At 47.8% G+C, this 8692-nt stretch overlaps 1 pseudogene; it reads left to right on the top strand.

The window, feature by feature from the left end:
• Nucleotides 1-7266: 7266 nt before the first annotated feature.
• On the top strand, nt 7267-8488 carry LOC102273889 (cytochrome c oxidase subunit NDUFA4 pseudogene; annotated as a pseudogene).
• Nucleotides 8489-8692: the final 204 nt, after the last annotated feature.

The following is an 8692-nucleotide window of genomic DNA, read 5'->3' as shown; positions in this document are numbered from 1 at the left end:
GGTGAACTGAGATCCTGCAAGCCATGCGACTCAGCAAAAAGAAAAACAAGTATACAATTTTTATTAAAAGAAAGAAAAATGTTCCTCACTGCCCCTTCACTTGATCATTTAAGCCATATTGTTGAAAGAAGGTGTGCAGCCACCAGCCACTGGCCGTATGGCTTCTGCCCATGCCTCCCCACGGCCTGGCCCAAGTCACTGATAAACGTCTTGTTGCTGGGTCTGGTGTAGAGAGAGCTGGAGCAAAGCAAAAGGTAGTGACAGCCTGGAAGAAATGTGTGCAACCCGTGAAACAGTCCAAGGACAAGTAGCCAGAATTCACAGAATATCTAAGGAACGCCTACCCATCAGTAAGATAAAATCAAGTGACTCGGTAGAACACCTAGGCAAAGGCAAGTCACAGGAGGAAAAAAAAACCAAAGAGCCAAGAATGTAGGAACAGATGTTCGACTTTGCTAGTAAGCAAGGGAGATGCAAAATTAAAACCACAATGAGATACTATCTCATTTGGAAAAACCAAGAAAGTCTGACGCTACACGGGGCTCGGATGAGTTCACGGGGCGACCAGAGCATTGGCCTCTGCCCATCTCTGAGCCCACAGCTCTCTGTTGGTTTTTCAGACTCTGAGAGTGGCGAGAAGGGTCCTGTACAAAACCGCCCACTACTCAGACACGGGAAACTGAAATGCAAGTTTCCAAAACAGCAATTACCCTCACCACGCCTTTGTTTTCTCTCCATCCTGTTTCACAACCGGCTGGATTGTTTTTACCACCCCCTCAAGGGTTGCACACCCCAGCCTGACAGGCACTCCTTCCAGAAGCATGCATCTGTGAATGAAAAAGCACGTGTGAGACTGCGTGTGGCAGCATTTTTTCCATCACTAGGAAAATGAATAAATATACTGGGTATATCGGGCTCAGGGATGACTAAGCAGTGGTTAAAATGAATGTGATCTATATGCGTCAGCATGGACAGGTCTGGAAAACACCGTGTCACGTGAGAGGGGAAAGTTACAGAGTGATAGCTGTGAAATGATAGCATGTGTATAATTTTTTCAAACCCATTAAGCAGTATTATATGCTGTTCTGGACACAAGTAGAGTGAAAATATTTTTTAAAGAAACAAGACCTAGGGACTTCCCTGGTGGTCCAGGGGTTACGCTCTGTGCTTCCAAGGCCTTGGAAGCACAGAGCCCAGGTTCATTCCCTGGTTGAGGAACTAGGATCCCACATGCTGCATGTTCTGGCCAAAGAAAGACCTAGAAGATCCCTGCCCACTCGTGATGGCAGCTGGTTCCCTAGAGCAGCAGATGGAGGAGGGTGAGACTCAGAGGGAACTTCTGCTTCACCTGCAATGCATTCCTCTTTTTCTATTTTTAAATATTCAGAAGCCATATTGACAAAACACTAACATTTATTCACTCCAAATGGTGGATACCTTGAGGTTGAGAACAAGCCAGGCGAGCAAAGATCTGAAAGAAGAGCGATCAGGCCAAAAAAAAAAAAAAAGGAAAACCCAGCAGTGCAAAGGCCCTGAGGTCACCATACCATGTTTCAGGATCAGCAGAGGCCAGGATGCCGGAGTGAGGAAGAAAAAGGTTAAGGATGAGGTTGGTAAGGAATCTGAGTTGAGGTTAAGCAGAAGGGGAAATTCACCAAACTTATACTATAAAGACATCGTTCTGGTTGGGCATATTTTATTGACGATTGAAACTGAGTGGTAAACACATAAGGTTATTGTCTTAATCTCTTCTTTTGTGTGTGTTTGAAATTTCCCGTAAGAAGTTAAAAATAATTATGACCTCTGGCTGTGAGGGAAAAGGACTGGGTATGGGGACAATGGGGAGGCAGGGAGGCCAGTTTAGAGGTCGCCAAAGGGGTCTGGGGAAGGTGGGAGGGGCCAGGGAGGAGTAGAACAGACACAGGCTTTGCCCACAGACGGAATGTGGGATGAGAGAAAATTTGGGCTGAGTCTTTGCATGCCTAGTGGTTCCGGCGTCAGTGAAGATGGGAGGGGTTTGGGAGGAGGAGGCCCAGGAGAGGCCTGTGGCCTCCGAAGGGAGAGGTCAGGCACACAAGTCCAGAGTTCAGGCAAGAGTCAGAGCCAGTCACCCATTTGGGAGTCATGGGGGCTTCCCAGGTGGTTCTAGTGGTAAAGAACCCGCCCGCCAATGCAGGAGACACAGAGCTGCGGGTTCGATCCCGGGGTCGGGAAGATCCCCTGGAGGAGGGCATGACAACCCACTCCGATATTCCTGCTTGGAGAACTCTATGGACAGAGGCACACTACAGTCCATGAGGTCGTAAATAGTTGGAAAACGACTGAGGAGACTTAGCACGCACATATGGCGTATTCAGGTCAGTTCAGTTCAGTCGCTCAGTCGTGTCCGACTCTCTGCGACCCCGTGAATTGCAACAGGCCAGGCCATCCCTGTCCATCACCAACTCCTGGAGTTCACCCAGACTCACGTCCATCGAGTCCGTGATGCCATCCAGCCATCTCATCCTCTGTTGTCCCCTTCTCCTCCTGCCCCCAATCCCTCCCAGCATCAGAGTCTTTTCCAATGAGTCAACTCTTCGCATGAGGTAGCCAAAGTACTGGAGTTTCAGCTTTAGCATCATTCCTTCCAAAGAAATCCCAGAGCTGATCTCCTTCAGAGTGGACTAGTTGGATCTCCTTGCAGTCCAAGGGACTCTCAAGACTCCTCCAACACCACAGTTCAAAAGCATCAATTCTTCGGCGCTCAGCCTTCTTCACAGTCCAACTCTCACATCCATACATGACCACTGGAAAAACCATAGCCTTGACTAGACGGACCTTGGTCGGCAAAGTAATGTCTCTGCTTTTGAATATGCTATCTAGGTTGGTCATAACTTTCCTTCCAAGGAGTAAGCGTCTTTTAATTTCATGGCTGCAGTCACCATCTGCAGTGATTTTGGAGCCCAAAAAAATAAAGTCTGACACTGTGTCCACTGTTTCCCCATGTATTTCCTATGAAGTGATGGGACCGGATGCCATGATCTTCGTTTTCTGAATGTTGAGCTTTAAGCCAACTTTTTCACTCTCCTCTTTCACTTTCATCAAGAGGCTTTTTAGTTCCTCCTCACTTTCTTCCATAAGGGTGGTGTCATCTGCATATCTGAGGTTATTGATATTTCTCCAGGCAATCTTGATTCCAGCTTGTGCTTCCTCCAGCCCAGCATTTCTCATGATGTACTCTGCATATAAGTTAAATAAGCAGGGTGACAATATACAGCCTTGACGTACTCCTTTTCCTATTTGGAACCAGTCTGTTGTTCCATGTGCAGTTCTAACTGTTGCTTCCTGACCTGCATATAGGTTTCTCAAGAGGCAGGTCAGGTGGTCTGGTATTCCCATCTCTTTCAGAATTTTCCACAGTTTATTGTGATCCACACAGTCAAAGCCTTTGGCATAGTCAATAAAGCAGAATTAGATATTTTTCTGGAACTCTCTTGCTTTTTCGATGATCCAGCGGATGCTGGCAATTTGATATGGCGTATAAATAGCATTTATACCTACGAGACTGGATGACAGAGACCACCTACGATGTGGGTGTTGATAGAGGAGAAAGAGGGCCCAGGACAAGCCCGGGGCAGCCCTCCTGTTACAGGTGGACGAGAGGAGAGGAGGAGGCAGCAGGAAAGGAGACCGGAAGAAGCAGCTTCTCAGGAAGGAGAACGCACCAGAGAAGGAATGTTCCTCTCCCCTCATTGTCCGAACTCCACAACCTATAATCCCCACGGCAGTCCCTGACGCTGTTCAGATTCCAGCTCTCGCGTAAATAATAGCAACAGCCTCGGACCTCGCGGTCACCATGTCCACTCTCACTATCTTTATTTTAGACTGAAACAGGTCTTAGTTGAGGTATGCAAGATCTTTACTTGCAGCACGGGAACTCTTAGTTTCGGCTTGGGCATGTAGGATCTAGTTCCCTGACCAGGGATCGAACCCGGGGACCCCTGTCTTGGGAGCACAGAGTCTTCGCCACTGGACCACCAGGGAAGTCCCCACTCTCACCATCTTTGTCAAACGCAGATCTGACACTGTAACTCCCTGCAACTCATTCAAGGTTAGAAACCAAGTCTTCAGCCTGGTAACCTTGCTCACCTTGGCCTGGGTTCTGCACACAGCAGCTGCTCCACCCGCCAATGCTCCCACATCAAGAAGCGGGCCCCGCAGCTTGGACCAACAGCCATTCCCCCTCCCTCCTCCCTGGAGACCCTGCTTGCCTCCCACAACCCAGCCTGGAAGTACCAGACTTTGCTTTCCCGGTCTCTGGGGTTTCTGGGAAAACATCTTCCCCCAAAGGACAAGAGAGAGACCAGGAGACAAGGTCATCTGTAGCCCACCCACCTTGGGGTTTTGTCTGTGAGGACACACGACTGCCTGAGCTGCTGTCACTGTCTCGGGACCAGAAGGGGCTCCCAGAGCAAAGGCACAGGACGAACCAGCAAACCAGAGAATGGATTTTGAATCCTGGGAGAAATCAGCTGTGCTTTGGTTTTGCTAACCACTGGACTTCCTGTCAGAGGAAACGGCAACCCACTGCTTACGCCACCCCGGGCAGGTTTGTGGTTCTGATAGTTGCATTCAGAAACATCCCAGCTGGAGTTGGGGACTGACTGCTCGCAGGGTTGGGGCTTCCGTTTGGATGATGAGCACGGTCTTAAATTAACTGTGCTGATGCTTATGTAGATTGGAATAGACTAGAAAGCATCCAACTGGCAGTGTGTGAATTTTACCAATGAAATTGATGAGAAAGCAAAAAAAAAAAAGCACCATCCCAACTGACCTCCATATGTTCACGCATGTGCATACCCGGCCTCACATGCCTGACCCCCGAAAAGTAGTGGCTTTTCCCCTAGAGCTCATCTCCAGGTCTTGCTTCATCGCACCCTCACCCTGGCCCACTCCCTCTGGCTACAGATGACTCTGGCCTCTCTCCTCCACCACCAGCAACCCCTGACCTGTGGCTTGTACATCTGAGATCTGACGATAGCTTTGAAAGATGAGCAGTTGCTGTTACTGAGGCAGGAGCTACGTGGACCCCAGGCTGGTCAGCTGTGCCCTGTGGACAGATGATCCGAGATAGCAGGAGCCAGAGAAGAGCTGAGCCTTGCCCAGATAAGACACAGAGACCACATATTTCTCATTCTCGAGGTCAAGGAGACCTTCCTAACTACACATGCGCAGAAAGGCTCCTTGAAGGTCAAAAAGGGAGGGGGCACCACCCCATAGTAAGTGATGTCAACCTACCCATGAGGCTCTTTGCTAGAATCCATCTTGACTAAGAGATGTGCATGCACACGTAGAAGGACCCTGAGATATACACCAAATACAGCCTTCAGTTCAGTCGCTCAGTTGTGTCCAACTCTTTGCAACCCCGTGAATTGCAGCACGCCAGGCCTCCCTGTCCATCACCAACTCCAACCTGGCAAAGCAAAATGACTGGCCGAGGGAAACCCAGAAGAAACGCCCCCGAAAGTAATTCGGGCGGAATTTGAGCCAGTCCTAATGAGGTGGATGAACCTAGAGCCTACTATACAGAGTGAAGTAAGTCAGAAAGAGAAAGACAAATATTGTATACTAGCGCATATATATGGAATCTAGAAAGATGGTGCTGAGGAACCTGTTGGAAGAGCAGTAATGGACACACAGACATAAAGAACAGACTTATGGACACGGCTGAGGGGCAGGAAGGAGAGGGTGGGATGTATGGAGAGAGTAACATGGCAACACACATTCAGTTCAGTTCAGTTCAGTCGCTCAGTCATGTCCGACTCTCTGTGACCCCATGAGTCGCAGCACGCCAGGCCTCCCTGTCCATCACCAACTCCCGGAGTTCACTGAGACTCATGTCCATCGAGTCAGTGACGCCATCCAGCCATCTCATCCTCTGTCGTCCCCTTCTCCTCCTCCCAGCATCAGAGTCTTTTCCAATGAGTCAACTCTTCACATGAGGTGGCCAAAGTACTGGAGTTTCAGCTTCAGCATCATTCCTTCCAAAGAAATCCCAGGGCTGATCTCCTTCAGAATGGACTGGTTGGACCTCCTTACAGTCCAAGGGACTCTCAAGAGTCTTCTCCAACACCACAGTTCAAAAGCATCAATTCTTTGGTGCTCAGCCTTCTTCACAGTCCAACTCTCACATCCATACTTGACCACAGGAAAAACCATAGCCTTGACTAGACGGACCTTTGTTGGCAAAGTAATGTCTCTGCTTTTCAATATGCTATCTAGGTTGGTCATAACTTTCCTTCCAAGGAGTAAGCATCTTTTAATTTCATGGCTGCAGTCACCATCTGCAGTGATTTTGGAGCCCCCAAAAATAAAGTCTGACACTGTTTCCACTGGTTCCCCCTCTATTTCCCATGAAGTGATGGGACCGGATGCCATGATCTTCGTTTTCTGAATGTTGAGCTTTAAGCCAACTTTTTCACTCTCCTCTTTCACTTTCATCAAGAGGCTTTTTAGTTCCCCTTCACTTTCTGCCATAAGGGTGGTGTCATCTGCATATCTGAGGTTATTGATATTTCTCCAGGCAATCTTGATTCCAGCTTGTGTTTCTTCCAGCCCAGAGTTTCTCATGATGTACTCTGCATATAAGTTAAATAAGCAGGGTGATAAAATACAGCCTTGACGTACTCCTTTTCCTATTTGGAACCAGTCTGTTGTTCCATGTCCAGTTCTAACTGTTGCTTCCTGACCTGCATATAGGTTTCTCAAGAGGCAGGTCAGGTGGTCTGGTATTCCCATCTCTTTCAGAATTTTATTGTGATCCACGCAGTCAAAGGCTTTGGCATAGTCAGTAAAGCAGAAATAGATGTTTTTCTGGAACTCTCTTGCTTTTTCCATGATCCAGCGGATGTTGGCAATTTGATCTCTGGTTCCTCTGCTTTTCTAAAACCAGCTTGAACATCAGGCAGTTCACGGTTCACGTATTACCATATGTGAAATACACAGCCAATGAGAATTTGTTGTATGACTCAGGGAACAAACTGGGGCTCAGTCCCAGCCTAGACTGGTGAGATGGAGAGGGAGATGGGAGGGAGGTTCAAGTGGGAGGGGATATGGGTAAACCTATGGTTGATTCATGTTGATGTTGAAACCAACACAATACTGTAAAGCAATTATCTTTCAATTAAAAATAATTTTTTAAAAAAATGATTCAGGTAGAAACTTTAATCCCTGGCCTTGTGGGTTAGATTTTTTTCTCTGTTTGGACCCGAGGCCTCTTTTGCAGCCATGATCTGCCGGACCGTCAGTCAGGCCAAGAAGCATCCTAGCTTGATCCCCTTCTTCCTATTTATTGGAGCAGGAGGTACTGGAGCAGCACTGTATGTCTTGCACTTGGCCTTGTTCAATCCTGTGACATCAGGAAGAATAATCCAGAACCCTAGAACAAACTGGAACCCTGGTACACCTAGTCAAAGTTATGGTTTTTCCAGTAGTCATGTACGAGTGTGAGAGTTGGACCATAAAGAAGGCTGAAGTGAAAGTTGCTCAGTCATGTGCGACTCTTTGTGACCCCATGAATTATACAGTCCATGGAATTCTCCAGGCCAGAATACTGGAGTGGGTATCCGTTCTCTTCTCCAGGGGATCTTCCCAACCCAGGGATGGAACCCAGGTTTCCCACACTGCAGGCGGATTCTTTACCAGCTGAGCCACAAGGGAAGCCCAAGAATACTGGAGTGGATAGCCTATCCCTTCTCCAGTGGATCTTCCCGACCCAGGAATTGAACCTGCATTTCAGGTGGATTCTTTACCAACTGAGCTCTTGCTGCTGCTGCTGCTAAGTCACTTCAGTCGTGTTTGACTCTGTGTGACCCCATAGACAGCAGCCCACCAGGCTCCCCCGTTCTTGGGATTCTCCAGGCAAGAACACTGGAGTGGGTTGCCATTTCCTTCTCCAATGCATGAAAGTGCTCTTAGGGAAGCCCAAAGAAGGCTGAGCACTGAAGAATTAATGCTTGCAAACTGTGGTGCTGGAGAAGACTCTCGAGAGTCCCTCGGACAGCAAGGAGATCAAATCAGTTCATCCTAAAGGAAAGCAACCTGAATATTCATTGGAAGGACTAATGTTGAAGCTGAAGCTCCAATACTTTGGCCACCTGATGCGAAGAACTGACTCAATGGAAAAGACTCTAATGCTGGGAAAGATTGAGAGCAGGAGGACAAGGGGAAAATACAGGATGAGATGGTTGGATGGCATCTCGGACTCAGTGGACATGAGTTTGTGCAAACTCCAGGAGTTGGTGAAGGACAGGGAAGCCTGGCTTGCTGCAGTCCATGGGGTCACAAAGAATCGGACGTGACTGAGCTACTGAACAACAATGACCGCTGGAACAAACTGGGTCCTAATGGTCCGTACAAGTTCTACTCTGTGAATGTAGATTATAGCAAACCGAAGAAAGAAGGTCCAGACTCCTATATGAAACGTTTCACTATAAAGCTGCTAGAATGAAGGTCTTCCAGAAGACATCTGCACAATTTTCCACTTAACCAGGAAATATTTCCCGTCTAAATGCATGAAAGCATGCTGGTGTACTGATTAATAGATAGTCTGAAACTTAAAAAAAAAAAAGTGAGTCAAACTACCATGAGGGCACAACTCTCTGATAAACACCCGTGTGTCTATCCACACGTACCCTTTCTCCTCCTAATAAAC

This window comes from Bos mutus, chromosome 25 (genome assembly GCF_027580195.1).
Source record: "Bos mutus isolate GX-2022 chromosome 25, NWIPB_WYAK_1.1, whole genome shotgun sequence".
NCBI lineage: Eukaryota > Metazoa > Chordata > Mammalia > Artiodactyla > Bovidae > Bos > Bos mutus.
This window is presented reverse-complemented; position numbering and strand designations above follow the sequence as displayed.